The sequence below is a fragment of the Callithrix jacchus genome, chromosome X (genome assembly GCF_049354715.1).
Source record: "Callithrix jacchus isolate 240 chromosome X, calJac240_pri, whole genome shotgun sequence".
NCBI classification, from domain to species: domain Eukaryota; kingdom Metazoa; phylum Chordata; class Mammalia; order Primates; family Cebidae; genus Callithrix; species Callithrix jacchus.
The window spans coordinates 96,899,647-96,921,999 of record NC_133524.1 but is presented as its reverse complement, the minus strand read 5'-3'; positions in this window follow the sequence as shown (position 1 = coordinate 96,921,999).

The following is a 22,353-nucleotide window of genomic DNA, read 5'->3' as shown; positions in this document are numbered from 1 at the left end:
CAAGGGAACTGTGGAGCAAGGGAGAGGAACATGGGAGAAGGCCAAGTTAAAATTGTTGTAAAATTTTCTTACATAGGTACAGTGGTTTTTCTTGAATAAATCCTCCTCAGATTGCTTTAGACCTTTGGTTAATTTCCAGTTTTGTACAAAAGAAGTTGATTTTTATAATTTTGTCAGCATTTTCATTGATTTTATGGAGGAGTAGATTTATAGAGATATTCACTCTGCCATTTCAGAAGTCCCACCTGGTTAGCTATTATTTTATTATATAAGCCATTCCTTGCCTTGCTTTTTCACATTTAAAAATGCCTCTTAAAAAATTTTTAATACCTGGTCATGCTGATCTTCTGTAGGGTTCCAGAGTAGGGACACAACATAACTTATGTAACCATGCCCTATTATTAAACCAGGTTTTTTTTTCTATCACAATCAATGCAATTTAGTTTCTTTCCAGTTGTTTTTTGGTGTGCGTGTCACAATCAATGCAATGAACACCCTTTGAATTATTGTTTTTATATATTGAAAGTATATCTCTTTAGATTAGATTCCCAATTGAAGAATAATAGCTGGTCAAAGAGTATATGCAGTTCTAATTTTGACTGATATTCCCAAATTGCCTTCAAGATAGCTGCACTAATTACACTCCTGTTACTACTATGTCAACGTATCTTTCTTCACCTATATTTACCAGCACTAAAAATCTTAATTTTTGCTAATTCAGTAGCTCATAAAATTGTGCCTTATGGCAGGGCACAGTGGCTCATGCCTGTAATCCCAGCACTTTGGGAGGCTGAGGCATGCAGATCACGAGGGCAAGAGATCGAGACCATCCTGACCAACATGGTGAAACCCTTTCTCTATTAAAAATACAAAAATTAGCTGGGAGTGGTGGTGCATGCCTGTATTTCCAGCTACTTGGGAGGCTAAGGTTCTCACTTGAACCTGGGAGGTGGAGGTTGCAGTGAGCCGAGATAGAGCCACTGTACTCCAGCCTGGCGACAGGGTGAGACTCTGTCTCTAAATAAATAAATAAATAATAGTACCTTATTCTGTTGTACTGGCCCAAGCATAGAAAGTCAACACCAAGACAAAAGTATGCCAAATTTCAGGGTTTTTATTGCCGGCGGCCATGGAGGACTTGCATCTCTCCAACCCGTGGCCCCGAAAGGAGGGTGTCAAGAACTTTTATACCGGTAAAACCACCTTGGGAGTGAGGGTGAGGGGCAGGGGTGGGGGTGAGGGGCTTCAGACGATCTGAGGGCGAGTGGATTCTGTAAATCACCTCCTGGGCGGAGATGAGGGTGAGGGGCTCTGGACATTCCAAGGGCCAGGGACTTTTGACATTCTGATTGTTACTTAAGTGGTTCACAAAAGTCAAGGTTAGCATTTGTTTACACATTGTCTGGGTAGGATGGAAATTACAGACCTTAGTTACTTATTACAAGTCGCAGGGGCCAAGATGGCGCGGGTTTGGACTGCTTGCCTGTCACATTAGGGTTATAGAGAGCAGTTTCAATAGAAAGCTGGGGTGTGGTTGAGGTATGCAGTTTTATGGGGCTTTTCCCATGTCACAATTCCATCAATTCACTTACTTACCTTAGAATAAGTATATCTATTTACCTTACACATGATTTGAAAACTACTTTGAAATAAGGCTTTGCTACAGCAAGAGGAAAGAAAAAAAAAAAAAAGGTTTTATATGTGTGACCATCACAGAGCATACCCTGTTACCAACATGGTTTTTCCAGTGGTTTGTAAAAGCCAGTCTGGGGATAAAGCTATCAATCAATTCTTTTTATTAGCATTGCTTCATGAATTTGGGTAACTTCATACTCGCAAGACTCATGGCAATTGGTGGAAATACGAAGTTCTACACCTTGGAATTTGGTATGATGACTCAGGATATAAATGCAGCCCCTTCTTGCAAATTGCTGTGGAACTTAACAGTTGCTCACAAACATTTTAGCTAGCTACTGCTAACCTTTTTCTTTCATAGTTGCAACTAGAAAGACCTGCACATGCTCTGGGCTCGTGAGCTGTTTGTAGAGGGCAAGAGAAGAACACTATTGTGTCCAAGTGGCTTTTAAAGTATTTTTGAGGGGGTGTATAGAGAAGAAAATAGTGATATTTAATGTGAGGTTTAAAAAGACAGGGAAGAAATTAAAGGTCTGCACTTGAAGGCCTAATATACCTAAATGCCAAGTAAAGTTCAGAGAGAGATTTATTATGACAACAGTAAAGAGAACACCTCTTTTGTCTAGCCTGACATCTTCAACTATGTTGTTTATCTATTGGGCACTAGCACAGTTTCCAAAAGTCATGACAAGTTTGCTTAATACACAGCTTGTTCTATGTCTTTCATACATGGCCATTCCTGGGCTATGCATATTATGCTACTCAAATCGAACTTGTATGTAAAGGGATTGAATATGCAAGGATTGGGTGGGGAGGGGAAAAAAAGGAGGATGAGTGGAGATCTTACTACGCTGCTGTAGGTTTGAAGAGAGAAAGCCATCTGAAGGGCCGTAGAAAGTGAACTGACAAAAGACAGATTAATGGGAAAAAAGGGCATATAGAATTTCTTTAACATGCACGAGAGGTTGGGGAAATCACCCAAGTGTGATTACCCAATAACCTATGAGGACCAGAGACGTATATACCCTTCTTCATGAGGGAGGAGGAGATGGGGAACATACGCAATTCTTTTCAGGGGTAGTAAATAACTATTAGGGAGAATAAATGGGCCTGGGAGACAGAAATTAACTCGTAAATGACTCTTTGGAATTTGAATGAGCCTGAGAAACAGACATTTTGTAAAAAGTCTGGCCAGGTGTGGCTGTATTCCTCCATCTTCTTTCTTGGGATAGATAATGAAATTTCAGGGAAGAAATGGAAGGCAATTGTGTTCTTTTTTGTAGGTTCTGTCTTAATGCAGATGAAGGATGAAATCCTCTTCCAGTATCTACTGACCTTCGAGGACCTTTAATTTAAAATAATCAACACAGCAGGGTGACATATTTTGAAGTGAAATTCCCTGGGCTCTTTCACTGCTGCCATCAACTCCTTGGTGACTTTAGAAATGTTGCTTCAGTGTCTTGGCAATGAATTTGCAGGGAACACAGAAAGCATTATAAAAGTGTTGTAGTTGCTACCAGAAAGGGGTCCTGATTCAAACCCCAAGAGAGAGTTTTTGGAGCTTACACAAGAAATAATTTGGGGCGAGTCCACAGAGTAAAGTGAAAGCAAGTTTATTAGAGAAGTAAGGAAACAGAAAATCCATCTCAAAAAATAAAATAGTAAAATAAAGCGGGGCATGGTGGCTCACGCCTGTAATCCCAGCACTTTGGAAGGCCGAGGAGGGCGGATCATGAGGTCAGAAGTTTGAGACCAGCCAGGCCAACATAGTGAAACCCCATCTCTAGTAAAAATACAAAAAATTAGCCGGACATGGTAGTGTGCGCCTGTAATCCCAGCGATTTGGGAAGCTGAGGCAGGAGAATCGCATGAACCCAGGAGGTGGAGGTTTCAGTAAGCCAAGATCTCGCCATTGCACTCCAGCCCCAGCAACAATTCGAGACTGAAAAAAAAAAAAAAAAGTATGGCTTCTCCATAAACAGAGCAGCAGCATAAACTGCTTGACTGACTATACTTACTGTTATTTCATGATCATATGCTAAACAATGGGTGGATCATTTATGAGTTTTCCAGGGAAAGGGCAAGCAATTCCCTCAACTGAGTCCTCCCCTTTTTAGACTATATAGGGTAACTCCTTTTTTTTTCTGACTCCATCTTGCTTCTAAATATATAGGGTAACTTCTGAATGTTCCCATGGCATTTGTAAAAGATCATGGTGCTGCTGGAAATGTCTCTTAGCATGCTAATGTATTATAATTAATGTATAACGAGCAATGAGAATGACGAGAGGTCATTTTTGTTGCCATCTTGGTTTTGGTGGGTTTTGGCCTGCTCCTTCACTGCATGCTGTTTTATCAGCAGGATACCAGTCCTGCCAACCTCCTATCTCATCCTGTGACAAAGACTACCTAACCTCCTGAGAATGCAGCCCTGTAGGACTCAGTCTTATTTTACCCATTCCAGTATTCAAGATGGAGTTACTCTGGTTTGAACGCCTCTGACATAGTGGATATTGTTGTGATCACATACTTTTCAGGGAAACTGAACTTGATCAAGTAAGCCACTGATAAAGGACTAAATTTTAAAACCTTTTTTCTACTCACAATAATTTTGTACCTTAGTGGGTAAAGTCAAACTATAATCACAAAGGGAGGCCGAGGTGGGTGGATCACAAGGTCAAGAGATCAAGACCACCCTGGTCAACATAGTGAAACCCCATCTCTAAAAAAATACAAAAAAAATTAGCTGGGCATGGTGGCACGTGCCTGTAATCCCAGCTACTCAGGAGGCTGAGGCAGGAGAATTGCCTGAACCTAGGAAGTGGAGGTTGCGGTGAGCCAAGATGGCGCAGTAAGAACAACTCGGGATTGCAGCTCTCAGCAAATGCTCAGAGGGTGAGTCAAAGCTGCATTTCCAGACGGATCTTTGTTGCCCACAAACGGGGAAAGTCCCAGGGGTAGGAAAGACGGGACGCAAGTGCAGCCGGTTCGGCTGTTGCAGCCACTTCGGCCAGCGCCGCAGCGCAGGCACTCCCCAACAATCCACACAAAACACACGGGCCCGGGTGCCCTGCTAAACTGGCAATCTGAGATTTCGGAGGGCAGATTAGCATATCCATCTGATTAAACTGGACTTGGACAGTGAGCCAGACCAGGAGATTCCTGGGAAGTGGTGTTTGAGCCAGCGCAGTGGCTAGCTGCACGGGAAATCACACAGATCCCAGTGCTCTAACAGCGGGCGACCGAAACACCTGGGAGAGAGCCATCCGTTCAACTTAAAAAAAAAAAAAAAGAGAGGCGCTCTGAGGCAGGGAGCCAGGCGAGCGGGCTCGGCAGGTTTCACCCCCACAGGGACAAACAAAATGGCAACTTGAAATGCTCTGGGTGGAGAGTTTCACTACGAGCACAGCTGAACCCAGGACGGTGCAGCTCGGTGGGGGAGGGGTGTTCGCCATTACTGAGGATATCCGCCCCTACTGAGGTACACTCCCATTGCTGACGCAGCCTGCCATTGCCGAGGCAACATGCCATAACAGAGAGACTACCCTGCAGGGCGGAGCTGATGGCAGCAGGGCGGAGCCTGCTGCGGAGCCCGTGGCTGCAGGGCAGAGCCCGCAGCAACAGGGCCCACACCACATCAGCAGGGCGGAGCCTCGGCAGGCAAATAGTGACTAGACTGCCTCCTAGCTGGGCAGGATAGTGCCATGGACACTCATAAAGAAAGCCCCAATCCCCCCAAGACAGAGCATCTGAGAAAAAAAAGGGGTTCTAAGAGTTGTGCTGCAGAGAATTAAACACATCTGCCTAACAGCCCTGAATGAAAAACGGAGCTCACAGCTCAGCACTTGAGCTCCTATAAAGTACAGACTGTCTCCTCAAGCAGCTTCCTGACCCCTGAATATCCAGAATCACCTCAAAAAGGACTGATCAGACTGACATTAGGCGGGCACCATTCTGGGACAAGGATAGCAGAAGAAGAAACTGGTAGCATCCCTCACTGTTCTGCAGCTGCTACAGGTGTACCCAGGACAAGCAGGGCCTGGAGTGGACCTCAGCAGTCATACAGCAGAGGGGCTAGACTGGTAGAAGGAAAACCAAGTAACAGAAAGACCTCATCATCAACAATCTGGTCCACTCAGAGACCCAATCGAAAAGTCAGCAACTACTCAGATGACAGGTGGATAAATCCACAAAAATGGGAAGAAACCAGCGCAAAAAGGAGGAAAACACCCGAAACCAGAACACCTCGCCTCCTACAAAGGACCAAAACTCCTCACCAGCAAGGGAACAAAGCTGGACGGAGAATGACTGTGACAAAATGACGGAATTAGACTTCAGAAGGTGGGTAATGAGAAACTTCTGTGAGCTAAAAGAACATGTTCTAAATCAATGCAAAGGAACTAAGAACCTTGAAAAAAGATTTGAAAAAAGATTCAAGGAAATGATAACAAGAATGGATAACTTAGAGAGGAATATGAATGAATTGAAGGAGCTGAAAAACACAATACGAGAACTTCGTGAAGCATGCACAAGTTTCAACAGCCGAATTGACCAAGCAGAAGAAAGAATATCAGAAGTCGAAGATCAACTCAATGAAATAAAATGAGAAACCAAGATTAGAGAAAAAAACGCAAAAAGGAATGAACAAAGTCTCCAAGAAATGTGGGACTATGTGAAGAGACCTAACCTACGTTTGAGAGGTGTACCAGGAGAGGATGAAGAGAATGAATCCAAGCTGGAAAATACTCTTCAGGATATTATCCAGGAAAATTTCCCCCACCTAGCAAGGCAACCCAACTCTCAAATTCAGGAAATACAGAGAACACCACATAGATGTTCCGCAAGAAGAGCAACCCCAAGGTACATAATCGTCAGATTCACCAGGGTTGAAATAAAGGAGAAAATACTAAGGGCAGCCAGAGAAAAAGGTTGGGTCACCCACAAAGGGAAGGCCATCAGACTCAGAAGATCTCTTGGCAGAAACTCTACAAGCCAGAAGAGAGTGGGGGCCAATATTCAAAATCCTTAAAGAAAAGAACTTTTCAACCCAGAATTTCATATCCAGCCAAACTGAGCTTTGTAAGTGAAGGAAAAATAAAATCCTTTGCGAACAAACAAGTACTCAGAGATTTTGTCACCACCAGGCCTGCTTTACAAGAGCTCCTGAAAGAGGCACTACACATAGAAAGGAACAACCAGTACCAGCCATTCCAAAATCACACTGAATGCTAAAGAGCATCAACATAATGAAGAATCTACATCAACTAACAGGCAAAACAGCCAGCTAGCATCAAAATGGCAGTATCAAATTCACACATAACAATATTAACCCTAAATATAAATGGACTAAATGCACCAATCAAAAGACACAGACTGGCAAACTGGATAAAAAAACAAAACCCATCAGTGTGCTGTATCCAGGAAACCCATCTCACATACAAGGATACACAAAGGCTCCAAATAAAGGGATGGAGGAAGATTTACCAAGCAAATGGAGAGCAATAAAAAGCAGGAGTTGCAATTCTCATCTCTGATAAAATAGACTTTAAAGCAACAAAGATCAAAAGAGACAAAGAAGGCCATTACATAATGGTAAAAGATCGATACAACAAGAAGAGCTAACGATCCTAAATATATATGGACCCAATACAGGAGCACCCAGATACATAAGGCAAGTTCTTAATGACTTACAAAGAGACTTAGACTCCCACACAATAATAGTGGGAGACTTTAACACTTCACTGTCAATATTAGAGAGATCAACCAGACAGAAAATCAACAAGGATATCCAGGGCTTGAACTCAGACCTGGAACAAGCAAATCTGATAGACATTTAGAGAACTCTCCACCCCAAATCCACAGAATATACTTTCTTCTCAGCACCACATCACACCTACTCTAAAATTGACCACATAATTGGAAGTAAAGCACTCCTCAGCAAATGTAAAACAACAGAAATCATAACAAACAGTCTCTCAGACCATAGTGCAATCAAGTTAGAACTCAGAATTCGGAAACCAACTCAGAACCACACAGCTTCATAAAAACTGAACAACTGGCTCTTCAATGTTGACCGGATAAACAATGAAATGAAGACAGAAATAAAGAAGTTCTTCGAAACCAATGAGAACGAAGACACAACATGCCAGAATCTCTGGGACACATTTAAAGTAGTCTCTAGAGGAAAATATATAGCAATAAGTGCCCATATGAGGAGAATGGAGAGATCCAAAATTGATACCCTATCGTCAAAATTGAAAGAGCTAGAGGAGCAAGATCAAAAAAACTCAAAACCTAGCAGAAGACAAGAAATAACTAAGATCAGAGCAGAACTGAAGGAGATAGAGACATGAAAATCCCTTCAAAAAATCAATAAATCCAAGAGCTGGTTTTTTGAAAAGATCAACAAAATAGACAAACCACTAGCCAGATTGAGAAAAAAGAAAAGAGAGAATCAACCAAATAGATGCAATAAAAAATGATAAAGGGGAAATCACCACAGATTCCACAGAAATTCAAACCATCATCAGAGAATATTACAAACAACTCTATGCACATAAACTAGTAAACCTAGAAGAAATGGATAAATTCCTGGACTCCTGTGTCCTCCCAAGCCTAAACCAGGAGGAAGCTGAAACTATGAACAGACCAATAACAAGGTCAGAAGTCGAGGCAGCAATTAAGAGCCTACCACACAAAAAAAGCCCAGGTCCAGATGGGTTCACAGCCAAATCCTACCAGACACACAAAGAGGAGCTGGTACTATTCCTTCTGAAACTATTCCAAATAATCCAAAAAGAGGGAATCCTTCCCAAATCATTTTATGAGACCAACATCATCCTGATACCAAAACCAGGCAGAGACCCAACAAGAAAAGAAAACTTCAGGCCAATATCCATGATGAACATAAATGCAAAAATCTTCAATAAAATATTGGCAAGCCGATTGCAACAGCAAATCAAAAAACTTATCCATCATGATCAAGTAGGATTCATCCCAGGGATGCAAGGCTGGTTCAACATACGCAAGTCTATCAACGTAATTCACCACATAAACAGAACCAAAAACAAAAACCACATGATTATCTCAATTGACGCAGAGAAGGCATTTGACAAAATTCAACAGCCCTTTATGCTAAAAACCCTCAATAAACTCGTTATCAATGGAACGTATCTCAAAGTAATAAAAGCTATTTATGACAAACCAACAGCCAATATCATACTGAATGGACAAAAACTGGAAGCATTCCCTTTGATATCTGGCACTAGACAAGGATGCCCTCTTTTACCACTCCTGTTCAATATAGTACTGGAAGTTCTAGCCAGAGCAATCAGGCAAGAAAAAGAAATAAAGGGTATTCAAATAGGAAAGGTGGAAGCCAAATTGTCTCTATTTGCAGACGACATGATAGTATACCTAGAAGACCCCATCGCCTCAGCCCAAAAATTCCTGAAACTGATAAGCAACTTCAGCAAAGTCTCAGGATATAAAATCAATGTGCAAAAATCAGAAGCATTCCTCTACCCCAATAACAGACTTAAAGAAAGCCAAATCAAGAACGAACTGCCATTCACAATTGCTACAAAAAGAATAAAATACCTTGGAATACAACTCACAAGGAACGTAAGGGACCTCTTCAAGGAGAACTACAAACAACTGCTCAACGAAATCAGAGAGGACACAAACAGATGGAGAAACATTCCATGTTCATGGTTAGGAAGAATTAATATTGTGAAAATGGCTATACTGCCCAAAGTAATTTACAGAATCAACGCTATCCCCATCAAGCTACCATTGACTTTCTTCACAGAACTGGAAAAAACCACCATGAACTTCATATGGAACCAAAAGAGAGCCCGCATAGCCAAGTCAATTCTAAGCAAAAAGAACACAGCGGGGGGCATCACACTACCGGATTTCAAACTATACTACAAGGCTACAGTAATCAAAACAGCATGGTACTGGTACCAAAACAGAGATATAGACCAATGGAACAAAACAGAGGCACCAGAGGCAACACAACATATTTACAACTATACAATCTTTGATAAACCAGACAAAAACAAGCAAGGGGGAAAGGATTCCCTGTTTAACAAATGGTGTTGGGAAAACTGGCTAGCCATGTGCAGAAAGCAGAAACTGGACCCCTTCTTGACACCTTACACGAAAATTAACTCCAGATGGATTAAAGACTTAAACATAAGACCTGGCACCATAAAAACCCTAGAAGGAAATCTAGGCAAAACTATCCAGGACATAGGAGTAGGCAAGGACTTCATGAACAAAACACCAAAAGCATTGGCAACAAAAGCCAAAATAGACAAATGGGACCTAATGAAACTCCACAGCTTCTGCACGGCAAAAGAAACAGTCACTAGAGTGGATCGGCAACCAACAGAATGGGAAAAAATTTTTGCAGTTTACCCATCTGACAAAGGGCTGATATCCAGAATTTACAAAGAACTCAAATGGATTTACAGGAAAAAAACAAACAAGCCCATTCAAAAATGGGCAAAGGATATGAACAGACACTTTACGAAAGAAGACATATATGAGGCCAACAATCATATGAAAAACTGCTCATCGTCACTGGTCATCAGAGAGATGCAAATCAAAACCACATTGAGATACCATCTCACGCCAGTTAGAATGGCGATCATTAAAAAATCTGGAGACAACAGATGCTAGAGAGGATGTGGAGAAAAAGGAACACTTTTACACTGTTGGTGGGAGTGTAAATTAGTTCAACCATTGTGGAAGACGGTGTGGCAATTCCTCAAGGCCTTAGAAATAGAAATTCCATTTGACCCAGCAATCCCATTACTGGGTATATATCCAAAAGACTATAAATCGTTCTACTATAAGGACACATGTACACGAATGTTCATTGCAGCACTGTTTACAATAGCAAAGACCTGGAATCAACCAAAATGCCCAATGATAATAGACTGGATTGGAAAAATGTGGCACATATACACCATGGAATATTATGCAGCAATCAGAAATGATGAGTTTGTGTCGTTTGTAGGGACATGGATGAATCTGGAGAACATCATTCTCAGCAAACTGACACAAGAACAGAAAATGAAACACCGCATATTCTCACTCATAGGTGGGTGATGAAAAATGAGAACACATGGACACAGAAAGGGGAGTACTAAACACGGGGGTCTATTGGGGGGAAAAGGGGAGGGCCAGTGGGAGGGGGAGGTGGGGAGGGATAGCCTGGGGAGAAATGCCAAATGTGGGTGAAGGGGAGAAGGAAAGAAAAGCACACTGCCATGTGTGTTCCTACACAACTGTCTTACATGCTCAGCTCATGTACCCCAAAACCTAAAATCCAATAAAAAATTAAAAAAAAAAAAAAAAAAAAGAAAGCCAAATCAAGAACGAACTGCCATTCACAATTGCTACAAAAAAAATAAAATACCTTGGAATACAACTCACAAGGAACGTAAGGGACCTCTTCAAGGAAAACTACAAAACACTGCTCAACGAAATAAGAGAGGACACAAACAGATGGAGAAACATTCCATGTTCATGGTTAGGAAGAATTAATATCGTGAAAATGGCTATACTGCCCAAAGTAATTTACAGAATCAACGCTATCCCCATCAAGCTACCATTGACTTTCTTCACAGAACTGGAAAAAACCACCATGAACTTCATATGGAACCAAAAGAGAGCCCGCATAGCCAAGTCAATTCTAAGCAAAAAGAACACAGCGGGGGGCATCACACTACCGGATTTCAAACTATACTACAAGGCTACAGTAATCAAAACAGCATGGTACTGGTACCAAAACAGAGATATAGACCAATGGAACAAAACAGAGGCATTCCGGAGGCAACACAACATATCTACAACCATACAATCTTTGATAAACCTGACAAAAACAAGCAATGGGGAAAGGACTCCCTGTTTAATAAATGGTGTTGGCAAAACTGGCTAGCCATGTGCAGAAAGTAGAAACTGGACCCCTTCCTGACACCTTACACTAAAATTAACTCCAGATGGATTAAAGACTTAAACATAAGACCTGGCACCATAAAAACCCTACAAGGAAATCTAGGCAAAACCATTCAGGACATAGGAGTAGGCAAGGACTTCATGAACAAAACACCAAAAGCATTGGCAACAAAGGCCAAAATAGACAAATGGGACCTAATGAAACTCCACAGCTTCCGCATGGCAAAAGAAACAGTCACTAGAGTGAATTGGCAACGAACAGAATGGGAAAAAATTTTTGCAGTTTACCCATCTGACAAAGGGCTGATATCCAGAATTTACAAAGAACTCAAACAGATTTACAGGAAAAAAACAAACAAGCCCATTCAAAAATGGGCAAAGGATATGAACAGACACTTTACGAAAGAAGACATATATGAGGCCAACAATCATATGAAAGAATGCTTATCATCACTGGTCATTAGAGAGATGCAAATCAAAACCACATTGAGATACCATCTCATGCCAGTTAGAATGGCAATCATTAAAAAATCTGGAGACAACAGATGCTGGAGAGGATGTGGAGAAATAGGAACACTTTTACACCATTGGTGGGAGTGTAAATTAGTTCAACCATTGTGGAAGACGGTGTGGCAATTCCTCAAGGCCTTAGAAATAGAAATTCCATTTGACCCAGCAATCCCATTACTGGGTATATATCCAAAAGACTATAAATCGTTCTACTATAAGGACACATGCACACGAATGTTCATTGCAGCACTGTTTACAATAGCAAAGACCTGGAACCAACCCAAATGCCCATCGATGATAGACTGGACTGGGAAAATGTGGCACATATACACCATGGAATATTATGCAGCAATCAGAAATGATGAGTTTGTGTCGTTTGTAGGGACATGGATGAATCTGGAGAACATCATTCTCAGCAAACTGACACAAGAACAGAAAATGAAATACCGCATATTCTCACTCATAGGTGGGTGGTGAAAAATGAGAACACATGGACCCAGGGAGGGGAGTACTAAACACTGGGGTCTATTGGGGGGAAAAGGGGAGGGCCAACGGGGTGGGGGAGCTGGGGAGTGATAGCCTGGGGAGAAATGCCAAATGTGGGTGAAGGGGAGGAAGGCAGCAAAACACACTGCCATGTGTGTACCTATGCAACTGTCTTGCACGTTCTGCACATGTACCCCAAAACCTAAAATGCAATTAAAAAAATATATATATAATCACAAAGAGAAGAAGGCTAGTATTTTCCTTTTGAAATGTGTATAGTTAGTATAGAGAATGGTTAGGTACATGAGCTCTGGGGAAGACGGCTTGCCTTCATATCCTGGCTCTGCCACTTAACAGGGTGTGTAATCTTGGGCAATGTCTCTGTTTCGTTATTTGTAAAATAGGAAAAATAATAGTTCTACCTCATCCATAGGATTGCTATAAGGGTTAAATTAATATAAGAAAAGCAGTTAGTACTAGGCAAATAGTAAGCATTCAATAAGTGTTAGTTATTATTATTATTATTAATTAAAAATACTCTCCTTTGCTCAAACAGCAAACAGGAGTCAGTAAAACAGGTGGAGGCAGAGAGCTGGCAAATACGAGACCAAGGAAACAAAAGGCTTTCCTTCAGTCCCACCAGAGAGATCATAGTTCCGAAGATAATATTGCTGACATACTAGTTTGTAATTATTCTGACCACACTATCAGGGTGTTCCTGGAAAGGGGTCCTGATCTAGATCCCAAGAGAGAGTTCTTGGATCTTGCACAATAAATAATTTGAGGTGAATTTGCCATAGGCGTCTGAACCAGAGTCAATCCATCTTAAATAGGAGCTGTGTAAAATGAGGCTGAAACCTACTGGGCTGCATTCCCAGACAGTTAAGGCATTCTAAGTCACAGCATGAGATAGGAGGTCAACACAAAATATAGCTCATAAGGGCCTTGCTGATACAACAGGTTGCAGTAAAGGAGCTGACCAAAACCCACCAAAACCAAAATGGCGACGAGAGTGACCACTGGTCCTCCTCACTGCTACACTCCCGCCAACATCATGATAGTTTACAAATGCCGTGAGGACGTCATGAAGTTACCCTGTATGGTCAAATAAGGGGAGGCATGAATAATCCACCCCTTGTTTAGCATATCATAAAGAAATAACCATAAAAATGGACAACCACCCACCCTTGGGGCTGCTCTGTCTATGGAATAGCCATTCTTTTATTTCTTTACTTTCTTAATAAACTTGCTTTCACTTTGCACTGCAGACTCGCCCTGAATTGTTTCTTGCATAAGATCCAAAAATCCTCTCTTGGGGGTTGGATTGGGACGCCTTTGCTGTAACAAATCCATAGATTAAAGTGAAAGCAAGTTTAAGAAAGTAAAGGAATAAAGAATGGCTACTCCATATGCAGAGTAGCCTCAAGGGCTGCTGGTTGCCCATTTTCATGGTTGTTTCTTGATTATGTGCTAAACATGGGATGGATTATCCATGCCTCCCCTTTTAGACCATATAGGGTAACTTCCTGACATTGCCATGGCATTTGTAAACTGTCATGGCGCTGGTGAGAATGTAGCAGTGAGGATGACCAGTGTTCACTCTCGTTGCCATCTTGTTTTTGGTGGGTTCTGGCCGGCTTCTTTACTGTAACCTGTTTTATCAGCAAGGTCTTTATGACCTGTATCTTGTGCCGACTACCTATCTCATCCTGTGACTAAAAATGCCTTAACTGTCTGGTAATGCCACCCAGTAGGTTTTAGCCTTATTTTACCCAGTTCCTATTCAAGATGGAGCTCCTCTTGTTCAAAAGCCTCTGACAATGGTGTTTTGCAAAATCTATAAATGTTATTCAAAATGTATTCCTTGGGCCACTTGCACCAGAATCACCAAGGGAGGGAAGAATTAATAAAATGCAAATTCTAGAGCTTCATCCCAAAGCTGCAGAATCAGAATTTCTGGACCTCAGATCTAAGTCTGTGTATTTTCACAGGCAACCCAGGAGCTTCTGAAAAAGACTAAAGTTTGAGAACCACTGGACCACTGTGTTTGGTCAGAACACATTGAGCAACTAGTAACATATTGACAATGATATCAAATGGTACGAGTGTATGAATCTCTATTCACCTTGATCCTGGAGCTGCTCTGACTATACTTGCTTCTGGTCTCAGGCTAAAGAATAATCTTTTCTTGTAATTTTTGAACTCAATTGACAAGATATCCTATTTGTGGGCACAGTAAACAATTTTTGAATTCCTAATTCTATAGGTGTTTTGTAAATTTTTGATACTAGTTGTAGCTCTTGATTTTACCAGTAGAGAGCACAGTCAGTCTATTGATGATAAGCTTTGTATAACAAAGAAGTCTGAGATGGTCTTTTTTCTCTTTAGTATGGAAATCTTATCCTTCTGGTTGGATGATTAGAGACAAGGGCCAGTTCTGTGTGGGGTAGGAATGTGACCCTCGGGGTGGGATTACTCATTTTTCAAAGATGACGTAGAATGAAACCCGTCTAAAACTTTTATAACTGAAAAATATGGTCTCCTAGACATGTCATTCCATAAAGTGAAATAGAGCACTTCTTTCATGAGTAAACTGCACTCCAGTTGAACACTTTGGAATAGGGTATGAAACGTCCAGAAATGTGTAAGAAAAATTGTGAGATGTTGAATTACTCTATTTTTGAAAACAACGTGCTTTGGCATGTGGAATTAGACACCTGGAAGGAAATACTTGCATGCCTGATAAAACATAGATTTCAATTTTCCACAGTTTGAGGTGTTTTTTTCTCAGCTCCAGCAGACTGCTTAATTATCATCTAAAAGGAAACTGGACGGGCAATAGTTTGGAGGGTTTGGGGAACAGCTAAAACATGGATTAGCTTTCTTTTACCTTCCCTCAAGTCCCCAAAGTCAAAATATCTGAGACCGTGATAATAATACCCTCAAATGAAAGAAAACTTTTCTCACTGTTTTCTGTACAACTTCTCATAAGCTTAAAGTGAAGGACCAGTTGATTAATAAAATGTAGGCACTGGGAAAAGAAGGTTTAGCATAAAAAGAATTTGATTAAATATCAAGACAAATAGAATTTCTGTGAAGCAAAATGTCAGTACTTAAAGTAGTCTTCATTCTTACTATGCCTAAATGTAATACTGGGTCAAAATACTGGGGAATGCTGGTTAATGTTTATTGAGTGCTCAGAATAAATGTGCTGTTGGGAATCAGTTTGTGTTGGTTGGCCTGAAAACTGTGAACACGTTTCAAACTAGTATTTTTTTTTTCTCTAGTTTTTCACTAGTGGCCTAAATAGGCATTGTAGTTTCTCTGAATATAAAAGTTTATGCTCTTGGGATTGGTGTATAAATTGGTTACAGCCTTTTATTATCTCCAAAGCCATATTCATTGCCATGACTGATGGGATCCACTGATGGTGCAAAAAATCAAGATTTAGAAAAAAAAGTGTGGATTACTGGCTACCTGAAAGAAAAGGGAAATTTCCCTGGGTGACAGTAAAATAGAACTTGTTTTCTCTGGCCTAAGATTCTCACATCTGCTCTGTGTATGATGTGTCATGAAATTTACTCTGTTCTACTAGACACATTTTGATTCCCCGTAATGTAGAACTTGAACTTTCTCTAGTCAATTCAAGTCTGTCAAATCAAAACCCTTTTCATGAATAATATTCATTTTATAAAGGCCTTACTCCAAAAACTAATGGGGATTTTTGAAAAGAAAAGCCTGTCCTCATACTCTTCTTCAAAATGGTGCTCTATTTTGATTCAAGAGCAAGAGCTATAGTTATTAGAAAGTTTTGTTTCTCTCCCTTATCCAATCAGCTCTATATCTCCTAGTACCACTTTTACCCCTTGGTTGGTAAAAATTAAAAACAAAAAAATCTTTCAAAAGATAATAAGTGGAATTGTTTCCCTTGTGATATACTATCTTTGGATAATATCTGCAGACTGTAGCAATTCCATACCATTATATCAACTCAAATGTGTGGAGCTTGTCTACAGCAAAATTGTGATGTAAACAAAATTGGTTTTGGCTCTTTCCCACCCTCAGCCTTTTGACCTGTAGTGTCTTGACTTTACAGAGTCCTCTAGATGCTTTCCATTAACCTATCCTTTATGTATTTTTCCATTAGGATTTTTAGTTCTTTTTATTTATGCTCTAATTCTTCAGAGAAAAGGTCATCTCACTGAATGGTTTGCAATCATATAAGAATGGGCCCTAATTTGTTAATGTTTTATCACTTTCCAAGTAACGTATTTACATTTAACAGAGAATTTGAGAGATAGCAACTTAATACAAAAAGGATGACTTTTTAATAGTAGGGTTTCTAGATCCTGTGACAAGTTACTAGATGTTGTCAAGATTGCCAATTACCTTCTCCAACATGTCTTCTCACCTTCTTCCTCAGTGACAGAATCTTGATTTCATTTGAAGTGATAATGCACCCAGAACAAAGAATACTACCAGTCTCCTTTGAAGCAATGTTTGGCCATATGACTAAGTTCAGGCTTGTGACATTTAAGTGGAAGGCTCCCTAAAGGTTAGGTGGTGTGCTTTTGTGGTGTCCAACATCTTTCTGAAGCCAATCTCGAATGTAGACTTGATGGTTAGAACTAGAGTTATCTTTGACCATTAGGTGACCTTGAGGATGAAAACTACATATTGAGGATGGCAGAATAGACAGATAGGTACATGGGTCAGTTGACTGGATAGCCTAGACTATCTACTTCTACTTTGTTTAAGTTACATCATTTTGGAATTTCCTTTCATATGCAGCTGAACTTAATTTTAACAGTAAGACAAATATCTTTGAGAAATCAGGGCTTTGCAGATCTCTGAGCATAACTGATAGGCTGATTCTGAGAAAACCATCACTGTTGGTTAATGAGGGACAGAAGTTCTTGGTCTCTGAGAGCACATGAAGAATTCTTGCTCTCCTGAATCTTTCTGAAAAGAATTTGGTTTCTTTCTTTCTTTCTTTCTTTTTCTTTTTCTTTGTATTTTTGATCTTATTCTGTCACCCAGGCTGGAATGCAGTGGCATGATCTTGGCTTACTGCAACCTCCGCCTCCCGGGTTCAAACGATTCTTCTGCCTCAGCCTCCTGAGTAGCTGGGACTACAGGTGCACGCCACCATGCCTGGCTAATTTTTGTATTTTTAGTAGAGACAGGGTTTCACCATGTTGGCCAGGCTTGTCTTGAACTCCTGACCTTGTGATTCGCCAGCTTTGGCCTCCCAAAGTGCTGGGATTACAGGCATGAGCCACTTCACCCAGCTGATACTTTCCAATTGTTTAAAAAGCGCATATTTTATCATGCAAAATATTTTGTAAATGACTAGTAACAAAGGATAACCTATTTTCTATTTGCCATATCACAGTTTCTAGCAGATTTCTGGGTTCTTCATTTCCTTTTGATCATATTAGTTTAACAATTTCCCTAGACTGACATGCCCTGGTAAGAAGAAACTCTCAAAAAGAGAAGTAGTTTGGAGGAACAGGAAATATAAAAGGTCAACCACAAACCATTCTGATTCAGCATGATATGATTTAGCATAACCCAAACATCAAAAGCTATTATTGGGAACATGGAAGATTTACATCATAGTGGCTCACCAGATACACATGGCTGGAGCAATATTGCTGTGTAGAGACAACCCCCACCTTTAAGAACAAATTTCAGTGGACACAGTGAATTTGTGAATTGACATGCAACATGGCTCCTTTGCAAAATAAACAAGTTCAAATCCTTGTGCTTTATTTCTAAATAGTCGCACTGCTGCTTTTTTACTCTCTACTTCAGCAACTCAACTATGGCTAGGGCCTGTACCCTAAATCCCTTGCCCTTGGCAGGTGTCTTGCTTTCGGCTCACTGATGACTGATATGGATGTGAGCCTTAATTGTGTTTTAGAAGGCAACATCTCTGTAAGACCAGTGGAAATATTGCTGTTAGTGGAAAATTCAGAATGGCAAATGATAGCATCAGCAGGGAAGGATAAATATAAACAATATATTAATATCACTGTCAGAGATCATCTCAGCATTATGGAGATGCTGGGTTTTTATTTTCTTGTTGCTGTTAGTTTGTTTTGATTGAGGAATGTATTGTGGCTTTGCCTATTTCCTTTGGTTCATTCTGCCTCTCTCTTTCTGACCCCCTTTAGCAAGAACAATAGGCCTGAGTGTGCCGCTAAGAGAGTGGAAGAGAAGGTAGACAATGGAACACAAATTTCAAAGCAGTAAGTAGACAAGTGACTATCCAGTTATTGGATTACAAATGCCAGAATTGAATATTGATCTAAATAAATTATCAGTGCAGTCATTGGGTAAGGAGCTTTCATGCAAATTGGTTAAAGAGAGTAGAGAAGACTTAGGAGCAGGACTTTGGAATGCCAGGAACCTGGTTTTTAATATGGAACTACTTTTCTTTCTTGTTAGGAACAGCATGCTGTCAGCAAAATTAAGCCCCAGAATTAAACTTCTTCAAAGAGGGAAAGCCAAAATGAAATCATTTTTAAGGGTATAAATAAAATAGATCCACGCATTTCCTGACAGCCTGAATGAGAAGGTCCATATATATCTCAGTAAGCTTTCAGCGTTAGACTCTAGGAGCCAAAGTCACAGTTTTGGACTCAGCCAGACAGTGAGTCTTATATATAAAGACTCAAAATAGATTTCCCTTGCCCCTAGTCCTGCCAAAGAGCCATTTTAGGTGTGCAGGAAGGTGCTGAGCACACTAATGCATAGTGTACTTATGCTGAGTGCGAGCAATGGATGGCTTTGCCTCACCTGACTTTTCTAGATTGGAATTTAGATCCTCAAGGAATCTGAAAGGTAATATGATATTTCTTGTGATTTCATGGCAGATGTGCTTTTTGGCTTTTTTATACATAGAATCATTGAAAATTCAGATAAAATGCCAAAAGTCTGCATTCATATAATGGAAATAATCAAGCTGTGGGCAATCGTCTATGCTTTTGATCATTCTGAGATTAGAGGAATTCCTTACACTCATGGAATTCAACTGTGTCAAAAGATGAGGAATAAAAAAATGAATTTAAGTAAAATGAGAACTTGTATCCTAAATTTGAACAGAACTGAAGGCCAACTTTTTGAAATAATATTCAGACTGGGCTTTGTAACTGTGCTCTTTTACAGCCTCTTCTTTATCTTCTATCTTCTTCCTCATCTTCTTTCTCATTGCCCTCAATTAAAACACACACACATACACACACATACACACACACACACACACACACACACACACACACACTATTTAAAGGCCACCTATATGCTTTAGATACTGTGCCAGGTTCTAGACAGAGCAAAATGGGAAAGGATATAGGCCCTTTTCTTGTAGAATTTGCACATTAAAATCATATGTAAGAAGTTAGTGCATGGAGTGATATACAGTCAGCTTTCCATATCCATGGATATAAAGCATGTGGAAAAACCACAACAAAAAATAATACAACAATAAGAAATAATATGAATTTAAAAATACAACAATTCACATAGCATTTACATGTGTTAGGTATTATAAGTAGTAATCTAGAGATTATTTAAAGTATAAGGGAGGATGTGTCTAGGTTATCTACAAATACTACTTCATATTATGTCAGGGACTTGAGCATTCGAGGCCTTTGGTATCCATGGGGGTCTTGGAGCCAATTCCCCAAAAATACCAAGGAATGACTGTATTAATTTATACAGGCAGAGAATGAAGTAAAGAGAATTTACATTCCATGTTCAGGCAAGAGGAAAATGAGATTTGAAAAATCTCTTCAAATCAATGAGAGGCAAGCCTTTAAAGGAGATGGGATGACTGGACAGAACATGAGACTACAGTGCCTGAGTAAAGCAAGAGCGGTAGGTAGGGTAGTAGGAGGAAAAAAGAGATACAAGGTGGTAGTTTAGGGTGGTTTGAAGCAGGATGTTTTGAATGTGAGGCCTGATCCTTAATGTAGTAATTAAGTAGCTATTATAGATACAGGAAAGGAAATGGCATTAATGAAATCTATGAGTGAAAAGCAAACTTTGTGTATAAGCATTTATGCTAGTTTCCATCTATAACCTGGGAACTTCAACAGGGGAGGAAGTTGTAACAAATGACCTAATAATCCGGTGGGGAAGGTTTAGAAAAGATTTGGCAACAAAAGAGACTGGAGTGGGTAACAGGGATACATTATAATTACTGTGAGGTCTCTGGCTTGGGAGGTCAAAATTATTTGATGTTGCTCTTTGAGGAGGCTGGGTTTAGGGAAGGGTGTAAGGAAGAGAGGCAACTCTAGCTTCAGTGGGGTGGATGTGAGGGAAATCTAAGGCATGAAATAAGATATCTCTACACAGGATTCACAGGAGGGATAAAAATCTGTGATGAGGGAGGTATTACACTTTTTCCTTTCCAACATGGCCTGGGCCTAAATTGAAGTGACAGATGGGTGTGTTTGGGTTTGTTTGTTTGCTATACTGTTCCCCACCCCCACCTCCCTGCGAAGTATGTGATAATTTAAATGCCTCTTTAAGCATGCCCTTGTATTTTTTTTTTTTAACTCGTGGTCTGACTCATTAAGAGGATCACACTTTCCCACTGTGAAATTATTTGGAGGTTGAGGTATCTCATTTGAGCGAGAAATGCTTCCTGAATTAAAAGACTGTGAGCAGGAACTCTGAGCCCTAAAATGTGATATGGAATAATCTATACCTCTTAGTGTGTGTGTGTGTGTGCACACGCGCACATACACGTAGCATATAGAACTGTAGTTAGTTGTGTATAAGTTCCTATGTTAAAGCTTATGTATTTTGGGTGTCTCATCTTTCTTTGGAAATAGGGAGGATGTTTTATACTTCATTTATATCCCTCATAGAGCATGGTATATATAGTATACTATAGACTGTATAAATTTGAGTGTCTCAGGAATTTAAAATTATTGGCTGATCTACAGGGAAATGCAAATCAAAACCACAAGGCGATACTACCTTACTCCTGCAAGTATGGCTGAAATAAAAAAATCAAAAAACAGTAGATGTTGGTGTAGATGCAGTGATCAGGGAACACTTCTATACTGCTGGTGGGAATGTAAACTAGTACAGCCACTATGGAAAACAGTGTGGAGATTCCTCAAAGAACTAAAAGTAGAACTACCATTTGATCCAGCAAATCCACTACTGGGAATCTACCCAGAGGAAAATAAGTCATTATATAAAAAAGACACTTGCACATGCATGTTTATAGCAGCATAATTCACAATTGCAAAATCGTGGAACCAACTCAAATGCCCATCAATCATTGAGTGGATACACACACACACATATATACACACATATATGCACATATTCACACATACATATACACACACACACACATATATATGATGGAATACTACTCAGTCATAAAAAGGAAGGAATTAACAGCATTTGCAGTGACCTGGATGAGATTGAAGACTATTATTCTATGTGAATTAACTCAAGAATGGAAAACCAAACATTGTATTTCTCAGGGATATGTGGAAGATAAGCTATGAGGACACAAAGGCATGATACAATGGACTTTGGGGATTTGGGGGAAAGGGTGGGGGTGTGAAGGAATAAAAAACCATAAATAGGGTGCAGTGTGTACTGCTTGAGTGCTCACAAATCACCACTAAAGAACTTACTCATGTAACCAAATACCTCCTGTATCCCAATAACCTATGGAAAAATAAAACAAATAGAAAAAAATAAATAAAATTATTGGCTG